General features: G+C 38.1%; 1 pseudogene; it reads left to right on the top strand.

Annotated features, from left to right (window-relative positions):
• Positions 1 to 13,000: 13,000 nt before the first annotated feature.
• On the top strand, positions 13,001 to 13,316 carry LOC109674361 (cytochrome c oxidase assembly factor 3 homolog, mitochondrial pseudogene; annotated as a pseudogene).
• The last annotated feature ends 364 nt before the right edge of the window (positions 13,317 to 13,680 follow it).

Below are 13,680 nucleotides of genomic sequence, written 5' to 3'. Positions count from 1 at the left end.
GATTACTGGAGTGAGCTACTGCACTGGGCTAATAGTGTCTACTTCTCTAGTCTGTCTGTTGCAATATGGTTCTTCCTTCTTTCACTTCTTACTTTTTATGGAGTGTCCTGTTAAGCCATAGATAAAGAATAAGAGGAAAAGCAGTTGAGACTCAATAGCATTGACTGCCTTTCTATAAGTGTTAGGGCCTATAGAAAATGACTCTACCACTTAAGTCACACCCCCTGCCCATTTTTGCTTTAGTTATTTTTCATGTATTTTTTGCTTTTTGTCCATGGATGGTCTCAGACCATGATCTTCCTACCTATGCCTCCCACATGGCTGGAATTACAAATGTGCACTAACATGCCCAGCTTTGTTTAGATGGGGGGGGGTTCAATAACTTTTGTCCAGAGTGGCCTCAAACCTTGATCCTCCATCTCCCTAATAGCTAGGATTGAAGTCATGTACCACCACCCAGGTTTTTGATGGGACAGAAAAACTGGGAAAGACAGATGCACAGTCTCTCATTTGCCATAAAGTCTATTTTGTTACTCAGAAACATTCTTGTCTCCATTTTCCTATGTATAAAAATGAGTTCTCCAAAAACGCTTCTGTATTTAAAACTAATTAGCCTAATTAGCTCTCTCTTTTCCCTATAAAAATCTTATCACTGTGTTCTAGATGGTTTGAGAACCTAGTAGGACTTTGAATCTGAATTCTGAAAGTGATTTCAGATACTTTCTCATCCCTTTCTGTCTTCAGAGAAAAAAATCATCTAAAATGATTTAAAGCATTAACCAAAAGGTAGCGCTATTACAAAAGACTACCATATTTTTTATTGAATTTATCAGCAACAAATGACAGAAACATCTCTGTAGAAGGTCAGTCTTCCTTTGGAGCCGTGCTTTAATCCATTCAGAGTCCATTATCAATCTTTGTTTTGACCAGTAGCAAAGGCAATCTGATTTTTGTAAAAGTTCTGATTTTCTGAGAAAAGAGGGAGAATGATTGATTTTTGAAATATTTTTTGTTCTATGAAATCAAAAAACAAATCTTCTGTTGTCAAAAAGCAATGCACATGAAGAAAAGATTGGAAAACACAAGAATCCTGCTGCTAACTCAATATATAAGTGAATCTTGTCAACCCTCACACTGCTGGTTGGAATGTAAGCTAGTACAACCACTATAGAAAACAATATCAAGGATCCTTAAAACACTAAAAGTAGACCTGCTATATGATCTAGCAATACCACTCCTAGGGATATACCCAGAGGAGCATGAGTCAGATTATTACAAAGGCACCTGCACACCTAGGTTTATTGCAGCACTATTCACAATAGCCAAGTTATGGAAACAGCCAAGATGCCCCATTACTGATTAATGGATCAAGAAAATGTGGTATTTATACACAATGGAATTTTACTCAGCTACAAAGAAGAAGGAATTTTGTCATTTGCAGATAAATGGATGGAAGTGGAGAATATCATCTTAAGCAAAGTTAGGCTCAGAAGTCCATCTAACTGAGTCCCTCACATGTGGATTATAGACCTAAAACAAATTCAGCAAGATTACTGGACATGGGTCACACACTAAGGGGAGAGAGCTCATGGGAGGAATAGGAAAAGGGAAGGAAACCAAAAAGTTGAATGAGGTTGATGTGCCCACTGCACAGGAATGAATACAGAAATCTTAAGCTTCCTGTAGCCACCATGAGAAGTAGACTAGGGAGGAGTGAAGAGGTCTGGTAGAGATGAACAAATTGGGGTTTTAATACATATATGCATGGAAACCACATAAGCAAACTCCCTGTGTAGCTATCTTTATCTCAAACTAGCAGAAACACCATATTTTTCTTTTTATCTTTTATATTTTTTCTTCTACAAAATTGGAGAACAGGTTCTTGTGGGGAAAGAGGGATGGCACCCGTGTGAGGGGGGAGGTGGCGGGGAAAGGGGAGGAGGATGGATATGCTGCAAATAATATACACATAATATATAAATGCAAAAATGATACCTGTTGAAACTGTTCCAGGAAGCAGGGGAGGGAGGATGAAAGAGAGAAGTGGAGGGAGTGAATTCAAGCATGATACATTTGATACACTGTAAGAATCTTTTGTAAATGCTATAATGTACCCCCACCCAGCGCAACGATTAGAAAAAATAAAGTAAGACAAATTTTTGGAAACAAATAAAAAGAAAAGCTTCCACACCATTTTACTGTCTTCCAGTACCGAGGACCGAGCATCTCACACTTGGTGACTGGTTGATACAACCCACTCTTATACAAAGCCAGAAGACATATTGCTACCATACAACCACACTGGGAGTTATCATGGCCAGTGTTCAACTGTTAAATCAGGACCATGTGGAGGAAACATAGTGTGTGAGTGAAATTCAAAAAAACCAGGCAAGATGTGGTGGCTTAACCCTGTCATCATAGCTACTTGGGAGGTGGCTCAAGGCCAGATCAGGAAAAATGTTTGTGAGATACCTATGTGCAGTGGTGCATGCTTGTCATTCCAGATATATGGGGAAGCAGAAACAGGAGAATTGTGGTCCAGGCCAGACGAGGTATAAAGTGACAACTTATCTCAAAAATAACCAACACAAGCTGGGCACCAGTGACTCATATCTGTAATCTTAGCTACTCAGGGGCAGAGATCAGGAAGATGGCAGTTCAAAGCCATCCCTGGGCAAACAGTTTCAAGAGAAACCCTATCTTGAAAAACCCATCACAAAAAGGGCTGGTGGAGTGGCTCAAGGTGTAGGCCCTGGCACTAGAAAAAAAAAAAAAGCAGTACTGCAAACAAACAAACAAAAAACTACAAAAAGGAGTTGGCAGGGTGGCTCAAGTGGTGGAATGCATGCCTAGCAAGCATAAGGCCCTGAGTTCAACCCCCAGCACCACAAAATATAAAAAAACAATGAAGAAGGAAAACATTCACTGATCCAGAAATAGTGATTTCTAGGAGCCTATATCAAGTCTCTGGTATGTGAATTAAGAATACTTGAATTTGTTATAAAACTGATAAAGGAAGTTGAAATGTCTACTTCCTTGCATATGTGACAAGCTATCCCAGACAAAAATAGTGAATATTTCTATGTAAAATTTCTTCCAAAGGAAAACTAATTTTTTTCATAATTTATTTTAAACAGTTGAGATGATCTTGCAAACATTTCCTTGTATTGCCTCCTTCCACAACTTAAAATCAGGACTAATGGTCCCACCCCCAGAAGAAATAGAGAACAGGTGTTTCTGGTTAATGTGCCCCGTGCTCCTCTTACTTGGATGTACACACACATCACTCAGGGAGACAGTTAAAACCCAGATTTTAGTTTGGTAGATTCTGAGGCCCAGGAGTCTTCATTCTGAATGAGTCATAGATGATGCTAAGGGTGTTGCTTGGAGAAGCAAGGATTGAAACCATCCCCGCTTCTTGTGTCTTTGGGTAACTGACCTTGCTACCTTTATGGTTGACTCACCAAGAGTAAGGAACTGACTCAGGCAGATCAGTGTCTGCTCCTGGTTCCAGGTGACTCACTCATTCAGGGTGGGTACCTGACTCACAGCAGGCTTATCATGCTCTTCTCCAAGCCTTTTTGAATCAGAGGTAGGGGTGACCAGTGTGACTCTGGCAGCAAAACTATGGGTTCAGGTCTAATCTCTGCACATTTTTCCTATTGAAGGAAGAAGTTGACATAAAAGGAGAGGCCAAGAGATTGGCAAAAGCCAGGCTACATTCATGTCCTTAGTTTCCCCAGTCTCCCTATGCCCAAGCTTGAGGGGAAACCTTGCCTCTGCAGTGAGACAATGTCCTTTATATGTGTATAAACTTACTTGACTTGGTTTTCTATCACCAGCAAACAAAAGAGTCCTGCCAAGTATTCATATGATGCAATTAGTGTTTCAGATCAGAACTTGTTTCTTTTTTGAGCTAAATAAGCCATTAATTGCAACTTTATACACAGAACCTACTTCCTAAATTATTTTCTTACCTACCAGTCTATGTATTAGTTACTTTTGTGTGACTGTGACCAAAATACCTGAGAGAACAACTAAGGGAGGAATGATTTATTTGGGCTCATGATTCCAGTGGTTTCAGTTCATGGTTGCTTGTCCCATGTGCACTGTGGCAGTTGGAGCATGTGGCAGAAATTTAACCTTACAGTGGACAGGAAGCAAAGAGCAAGGAAGTGACTGAGGACTAGGTATAGCTTTCAAAGACACAGCCCCCAATGACGTACTTCATCCAACTAAGCCCTACCTCCTAAAGGTTACAGAACCTCCCAAAATAGCGCCATCAGCTAAGGACCAAGGATTCAACACATGATCCTATTCGGGAAATTTTCATATTCAAACCATAACAGTTTGAGTGTAACACTGCTTAGCATGGGGACACAATATTTGTTAGTGAATTTACTCATTGAGCATAACGTTTACTACGTGACAAGTACCACACTGAAGGCTGGTTACATATAGTCCCTACCCTCCTGTGGCTTACAGTTTAGTAGGGGAGACAAACAAATGAGTAAAGTAATTTAACATAATGTGATATATCACAGGAGCACAAAGAAGAAATCATAACAGAAGTGGCATCTCATCTAAGTCTTGAGAGATAAATACAAAAAGAAGAAGGAAACTCTGGCCAGAAAGAAACTAATAGGCAAAAGAATGTAAATGAAAGACAGAATGTTCCATTTAGAAAAGTGTAAATGTTTTTTGGAGGGAATAAAAATTAAAAAGGAAAAGAAAAGTGTAAATGTTTTATCCCAAAGCATAAAGCAAAGACAGGAAGGAAAAGAGTAAGAAGACCATGGGGAAATACAAATCAAGAAGGCTTTGAATAGCCTGTGAAAGTTATTGAACTTTGTGCAGTAGACAATGCATAATGACTGCAAAATGCAGCCACAGGCCAAGATCTTGTTTGCATTTAGAGATTGTGCTGGGAAGTATACTGGGAGTGATCAGGATAGGAACAAAGAGCTCTGTTATGAATGATTACAATCTTTGAGCTAGTAAGCTATTGTGCAAAGGTATAATGAGGCAAAATAAAAATTTCCCTGTTCAGCTGATTTTGTCTTTTGCATTACCTATTACAAATATCCCACCTTTCTTACAATTTATTTTGCAACTATATAATCTTGGAATTGTTATAACAATATCATTTTAAGCAATATGCTATCTCTATGGATAGCATATTATTGCATCTTTTAAAAAATCTAAGCCATGAATCTCTACCTTACTAAAAGTGACCTTAACCAATTCACATAGGTTTATATCTACCACCTTCTTTTACATTTTCCATTTTATGGATTTCCTTTTTGTTTCTTCTCTTTTCTTCTTTTCCTAACTTTCATTGGATAGGCTGAATTTCACTCTGCTGGTTTGAAGATCATGTAAAATGATTTTATTTTTCTGCAGCTTTCTCAACTTATAGCCTATTTTTATATTTATTATTCATTTATTTATTTATGTAGTAATGGAATTCCACAGTTTATCAATAGCTGTATTTCTCAACCTCTTCACTTCCAACAGAAATACTCAGCAGGCTCTTGTCTCTCCCCAGATTGAAACACCAATCTGCCTCATCTTGGTGCTCAAGTTTAACTGCTCTTCCATAGAACAGCTTAACAGATTTTTGTTGCTATTCATTACTTTTTAGACAAGAAAGTTTACTAAATTATTCACTGACATTTACTTATTTCCCATATCTTATTGATTCTTAGATTTATTTTGCTTCTTACTAGAAAATTTCCTCCATGAGTACTTTTAACATGTGTGTTAGGTGGTCCAAAGCCTAGTATTTCTGACATATTTCTACTCTGCTCTAATATTTAAGCAATAATTATAAAGACACTAGGTCTAATTTTTTGACATTTTGAAAATGTTACTCTATTGCTCTTACTTCCAGGGATGCTGTAGAGGTCTAGGCAGGGTGTGTAGTTAGTTGGTCATCATCAGCATATAGAAGATAACTGAAGCTGTGTGCAGGAGCGAGATCACCAACTGGAACAGAGAGAGGAAGGCAAGCAGGCAGCTAAGAGTGAGCTCTTGAAAAGAGCTAACATGTAAGAAAGGATTAAAAAAGAGCATGATAAGGAACACTGATAAGGAACAGCCAGAGATTTGCAAATATAATCAAAGGTGTGTCATGAAAACCAACACAGAAAGCCATTTCAAAACAACCTCAGTATTACAAGGAGGTCAAGTAAGATAAATATACCAAATTATTCATTGCATGAAACAATATATCCAGGTTGCTGAGTATCCTTTCAAGATAAGAAAAGTTCACATCATTTTCAGATATTGTGAGAGGGTACAGAGAGGAGAAGGAAACCAGGAGAGAAAAATATAAAAGAGAGGGATAATGCATCTTGAAGGCACTGGGATGAGAATAAAGGATAAAGAACACACACAAGGGCATGGAGACTAACCTTTCAAAATGTAATATGATCAGTGCCCTCTTAGATTAAAGAAAGAGACAGTCCAGATAAAGACAGATTTGTAGGTGTGAAGGCAAACATTTGAGGGAGTTCACATCTAGGAGCTTCTATTTTCTTTGTGAAGTAGTAACCACGGACTTTTGCTGGTAGGTAAGCAATGAAGTAGAGTTAATAATGTAGGTAGTATTATAATATTAATAATGCCAATAAACAGTACTAGTAACACTGGGGTTTGCTTGTATCACTCAGATATTCTTTCAGAATAGACTAAAGAACAGAGACGTTTGACTAAAGCAAATAATTATATTTTCTTATTGATTCTCCAGAACCACAAGTAAGAACAGATTTAAGAAATATTGTTTCAATTCCCTTCCACAGTTATGTAAAAGAAATATAATGCGTCAAGTACATGATTAAGGACCTATTATATTCTCCTTTTAATGTTATGAGAAAGAGATTGTTTTATAAGTCCTGGTTCTTTCAGGAAAATTTTAGTCTTAATTCAGATTTTTTTTGTAACTCTAAGCTCTATAATTAAGGCAAAGACTGATAATAAAGTTTAAAAAGTATAAAAATGATGAAGAAGCAAAATTTTGATTCTTAAATAATTTCCTAGTGCTGTTGTAACAAAGTACCATGAACTGGGTAGAAGAAATTTATTGTCTCAGTTCTGTAAACTAAAAACCCAAGATGAAGGTTCCATAGTGTTGGCCCTTTCTACGTGCTGTGAGAAGCATTTGACCCTTGCCACTCTCTCTGAGCTTCTGACGGTTTGCTGGCAATCTTTGTCTTTCCTTGGCTGTTACACACAGCACCCAATCTACCTTCAGATTTCCATGGTGAGCTCTCTGCTTGAAGGTCTGTATCTAAAATACCTTTTTTTATAAGAACACCAATCATATTGGAATAGGAGCCCACCATACACCAGTATGATGTCATATTAACTAATTATATCTCCAACAGCCCTATTTCCAAATAAGGCCATATTCTGAGTTACTTCAACCTACAAATCTAGAGGGGAGGATGTGATTCAACTCATCCAATACTTTTTCAAAATTCCAAAAGGATTTCCAAAATCCCTTTTCAAACAGTCCCATTCAAAAGTTTTCAGACAGTGCAAAGTCCCTTATGAGATTTATCTTCTTTTGTTTTTGTTTTTTTCTGATTTCTTCTGCTAATAGGAAGAAGAGAAAAGGTAAAAATGAGAAAGTGGTGCATATGAGCAATGTGGGGAAAAGGAGCTGGCAACATAAAGTAATAGATATGAATCAAATTCTTGTCTATACAAGGAGTCTGACTGCAATTGAAGAATTCAGCTTTTTAAAAGTTTTTGTTTAACTTGGGGGGGTCAAAATTATTAGTTAATTAGTAATTTATAAAGAATTAAGATATTGATTAATCAGTAATTGATGAGTTAAAAATTAACAAATGCGATCCTGATAAAATTAATAGAACTTTAGAGTGGAAAAGGAATTTAAAGATCATTTCCGCCATCATCCTCATTTGCGACATCATACCTGGGAGGTGTCAAGGTTAGTCCTGGAAGCGAGTCTTCCAGATTTCGAACTGGAAATCCAGTTAGAAATGAGTCAGATTCTGTGTTCAAAGCTGGATAGGAGAGTCTCTGGCCAGTGGATGAGTGTGGCATCTTGCCTCAGGCCTCAGATCATCTGTACATCCATATATCAGGATTGAATATGTTGTCTGTCTCTAGTTCCTAGTTCTAGAAGGAAGTAAATAAATCAGTACCTGCCAAACATCCTCAATTATAAAAGAGGGGAGGGTATAATACATAACTGATGCTTCAAAGAAGTTTACAATTTTGTTGAGGAGATAAAACATGTATGTTATATAAAGAATGATTGTTACTGTTTTCCTGGATGACACTTGCCTCCTTCATCCAGACCTCTACAATCTTGGCAGCTATCTTTTTCTTACGTGGCACCCACATTCTGGCCACATTTGATTGGTTTAGGGATTGGCATCTTATCTAAGATGGAGGAATCATAGTATCTCATCTCCCTGTTCACCTCACTGACTGACCAAGGGATAGATGTACAATCCAAGCCAGACCAAAGTATTTGCCTGTAAAACTAAATGAGTCAGTTCTTTTCTGATGAGAGAAGCTTTAAAGTATAAAACTCAGTTCCTGTTCTTAGCTCTATTTATTGTCAAATGGACAATGTCAACTTTCATAAGAAGCGTGGATGTGACTGAGAGAAGTAGAAACAAAGGAAAGAGAAAGAATGTCTAAATCCCCATTTTTGGTGGCTCCTGAAACTAGTCATATCTTGTTCTCACCTTCCCACACTTCCTTGTTCAGTCCTTTTCAAAAATTCCCTGAGTCAATAAGTTACACACAATTTTTAAACCAATTTTAGGTAAAATTCTATTTGTTGTAACTAAGAGGACTGATACATCAGTGTATGACTAATACAAATGAACAAGTCAGATACAAGTACACTAGGAGTTCAGAAGAGGAGGTTTTAGATGAGGAGATTAAAGAAGATTTTATAGCCTTTCTTGGGATGAGACAAAAAAATAGCTCAGAATTTGGAGAGCAAGGTAAACAACCACCATGATAAATTGGAGAGGCATCTAAATATTGAAAGCAAACAAACTCAAAATGAATTTGAACTCTACAAATAAAAGTGATATGACAGACAGAATAATGGCCTCTCAATGATACCTGGAAATGTGAATATTTCATGGCAAAGGAGACTTTGCAAGGTCCTCAAGTTAAGGACCTTCAGATGGGGAAATTAGCCCCATCCAAAGGAGTCCAGTGTAAGCACAAAGGTTTTTATAACGGAAAAGGGGAGGCAGGACAGTCACAGAGGCAATGTGAGGATGAACGCAGCACTCAGAGAGAGAGAGAGAGAGAGAGAGAGAGAGAGAGAGAGAGATTCAAAGATGGTGTATTGCTGGCTTTGAATTTGAAGAAATAAGACATAAGCCAAGGAATGCAGGTGGCCTTTAGAAGCTAGAAAAGGTAAGGAAACAATTTCTCCCCTAGATCCTTTAAACCAGCCACAAATATACCTTACCCCAATAAGACCCATTTCTCACCTCCAGAATCATAAGATATTGGTGTGATTTTAATTCACAAAAGTATTGCAATATGTTATGACAAAAAGGAAATTCATTTAGTGGCAAAAGAGTAATTTAATATTAAAAGGCATCTCTTCTATCTCTTTCCACAACATATTTAATCCTGATATATGGATGTGCAGATGATCTGAGGCCAGAGGCAAGATGCCACATTCATCCACTGGCCAGAGACTCTCCTGTCCAGCTTTGATCACAGAATCTGACTCATTGGAAGAGTTCAAAAACATTTGTGATAAATAAACACACACTACATTATTCTACTCTTACTACTCCAGATCTCTGTTTGTGGGAACCTCCCTACAAAGTACACACACATACATACGTACACAATTACTTACATATTAATTTATTTATATGTGTGGGGTAAGATAGATAGATAGATAGATAGATAGATAGATAGATAGATAGATGTCTTTTATACCTAAATGTCCCTTTAATGTCTTACAACTCAGCTCATCCCAAAAGAAATTGCCAAATTTTCTTCCTTCTCCCTAATCTTCTATTTTCTTCCTTAGGTAGTAAGGTTAGGGAATTTCAATTCTTTACCCCTTTAGACAACCCAAAAAGCTGGGGGTCATCTTCTGACTTTCCCTTTTTTTCTCTCTCTCAGTCACCAGGTTCTAGGGAATATATCTTGTAATTACTGCTCAAATTCATGCCTCTTCTTTTTGTTCCCACTAACGTCCCTTAGTTTGGGGATTATTCTGTCTTGTCTGGATTAAAGTGAACCTATCTCTAGGACCCCCTATCTCCTGTTGGAGCTCTGTCTACATGTACACTCCAACCAGGTCACAGTTTTTCTCAAAAGCTTTTCAAGGTTCTTTAATCCTTCATAGAGTCAATTCTACTAAGCCTTACCTCCTAAAGTTTCCACCATTTCCCACCTCCACAGTTTATTCCATAAGGCCTAATCCTAGCAGCATGATCTTTTAAGTGCTTAATGTAAGATCCTGAGGACTAGAATGGTAGACATTGTGATCCTGAAACCTGACGTAGTGCCAGTTGTGTAATATTACTACATTAAACATTTTACAGTAACTTATCTATTTTCCCAATTACATCTCAGATCATGCCTCACTTCATCCTTTGTAATAGGACAAGATCAAATGAATCAATGCTATCTCACCTCCACGGGTGAAATAATGCTCCCTCTCTCATTGTCCCATGGAATATGTAGAAGTCTGTCAAAATTCTATCGAGGTATTGCTTCCTCTGACCATCTGCCAATTGACCCCAACACTCTTCTCTATAATAGCTATGAGACTTGCTTTCTTTATCTATAAAATAAAAGCATGCATTAAGTGCTTACTTGTCAAGTATTCTCAGTAGAATATTGGGGACTCAGCAGTGTAAAACAAGACAGAATCTCTACTCATGTCCTGCTACTGCTACTACGTTATAAATGACACTGGTGCTCACTAGATTTAATAAACATTGCCATTTGTCCAGTGTTATTTCAGCACTTTATAATATGAACTCATTCAATTCTCACTGCAACCCTTTGAGGTTGCAATCACTATCATCTCATTTTACAGTTGGTGAAACTGAAGCACAAACAGATCTGGCAACTTGCTTAAGATCACAATGTCCTATATATTTCTGTTATGTGGGTAGTCAGATTTCCATTGCTGTGACCAACACCTGAGGTAACTCAACTTGAAATAAGAAAAGGTTTATTTTGACTCATGGTTTCTTGGGCACAGCATCATGGCAGCCAGGAAGCTAAGAGAGAAAAAAAGAAGGGATCAGGGTCCCAATATCCCCTTCAAAGACACATCTCCAAATAACCTAACTTCTTTCCACTAGGCCCCACCTCTTAAATCCTCTTCCACCCCCCAACAGCACCCCAGGCTGATGATCAAGCCTTTAGCATACGAATGTTGGGGATATTTTAAGATCAAACCACAACATGTTTTATGTGCTATTGTACCATGCTGCAATCATTTAACTCCATCTCTGTTTTCCATGCTAATCTGTGACCTTACTAAAGTCAAGGACTATATTTAATTTGTTTGTATATCCCTAAAGCCTATCACAACATTGGCTTTATATTCAGTAGGGGCCCCCAAAATGTAGTTGAACTATTGGCAACTCCAGTTTCTTGGAGTTCCATACCTAATACCAACCTACCTAGTAATATCAAGGTACTTAATAAAGGAAAGACATTGCAGTAAGTGTTAAACTCTTTAACCTAAACAGGCAAGATAATGGAAGGATGTTAAACCTTCATTGCCACAAGTTCCTGAGTGTTTTCATTATGATAAAATATATATTACATAAAATTTACCTTTTTAACCATTTTTAATTACACAATTTAGTGGCACTAAGTACATTCACAGTGTTGTGCAACCGTCAACCCATCCATGTCCAAAAAATTTTCAGCTTTCCAAATTGAAACTCCATACCCATTAAATAATAACTCCCTACTTCCCCCTCCCACCAACCCCTGGCTGCCACCTCTTTACTTTCTGACTCTGAATTTGACAACTCTGAGTACCACATATGAGTGGATTCACAATATTTGTCCTTTAATGACTGGCTTATTTCACATGGCATAATATCTTCAAGATATATTCATATTATAGCATATGTCAAAATTTCCTTTTTAAGGTTAAATAGTATTCATCATATGTATGTGTCCCATTTTGTTGATCTATTTTTCATCAATGGATAATGTGAGTTGCTATGACGTGTGCAAACATCAGTTCATATTCCTGCTTCCAATCTTTTGTTTTATACCCAGATGTGAAATCACTAGATCATATGATTGTCCTGTTTTTAATTTTATGAAGAATCACCATATTGTATTCCACAGTGGCTGCACCATTTTCTACTCCTTCCAGCAAAGCACAATGGTTCCAATTTCTGCATGTCATAGTCCATATCTCTTTTGTGTTTTTGTTTAGTTTAGCTTGTTTTGATAAATAATTGTGAAGCAGAATCTCATTGTGAAGTTCTAAAGCAACTCTAAATCTCATAGGGGGTCCAGAACTGAAAGAAAAAGTTTTTGAAGTCATATGAATGAAGCATGCTTTCCACAGAATATTTTTCTCATTTATACATACCATCAGGGAGATGCTAAGATACATGGTATTCTGTATTTAATGCACAAAACCACACTTTCTTTCCTATTGTTAATCCTAAATTAGTCTTTGTCCTTTTGTTACCTGGGCTGTTCATTTAGACATCACCATACTTCATTCGGTTATAGTTGCTTTCTAGTTGTTTAGTCTTCCAAAATTTTTAGCAAGCTCTGCACACAATTTTATACAAAAATCACAGCATGTTAAGTGGAACCACATTACTTATTGACTGCCATTTTTTAAATCTAGGAACAAATTTTAAAACATTTTGTATTATGCTGCTGTCATTGTACTTTATGAAGCTTCCTTCCTTAGAGATATATTTCCTTAAATAACCATCCCAAGGAAATTTTTTTAAAAAAATAGGCCCTGAGCACCAACATGGCTGCGCCAGGGGCTGGCGGCCCTCTCCATGCCAGGAGTGGAAAGGCCCAGTTCGCTCAGCGCATCGTCCGCATGCGGGAGAAGCTGACTCCCGCGCTGCTGCATTTCATGCGGCAGGTGCAACTTGCCCAGTGACAGAAGACGCGGTCACAGCGGCGGAGCTGGAGCACTGTGACCAGCGTGGGCACCGGTGCCGGGTGTTCATTGTATTTATGGCTATACCATCTACTCCATGTTCCATGAGCATTTCCTTGATGAGCTGGAAGACGAAGCCAAAGCCACCAGAGCCTGAGCTCTAGCAAGGGCATCATGACCCTGCACGAGATGGGCATTGAATATCTTCAGCCTTCTGGAGCCCCTTCCCATGGTGGATGATGATGCCCTATGACCCTGTAGGAACTGACACCTGCTCACTGGCCTACTTGCTTTGCACTATGATTGAGCCCCAAAAGCCATAGACTGTGCATTTGGCTCCTGTCAATGGAATACTGCCCATGTCACATGCTCTGTGTACAGTTATTGAGCCCTTCTTGCTTGTTTCCTTGTTTGAGAGGTATGCAACCTTGACTTTTCCCAAACTTTCTGACTTTGCTGTTTACCCTTTAGCTTCTCAGGGGCCCAACTGTAATGGAGGTGGGGGTGATAGCTCTGTGCAGTGTGGAACATAAAAATGGGAG

The sequence above is a fragment of the Castor canadensis genome, chromosome 7 (assembly GCF_047511655.1).
Source record: "Castor canadensis chromosome 7, mCasCan1.hap1v2, whole genome shotgun sequence".
NCBI lineage: Eukaryota > Metazoa > Chordata > Mammalia > Rodentia > Castoridae > Castor > Castor canadensis.
Note: the sequence above shows the minus strand (reverse complement) of the source record. Positions and strands in the feature narration are given on the sequence as shown.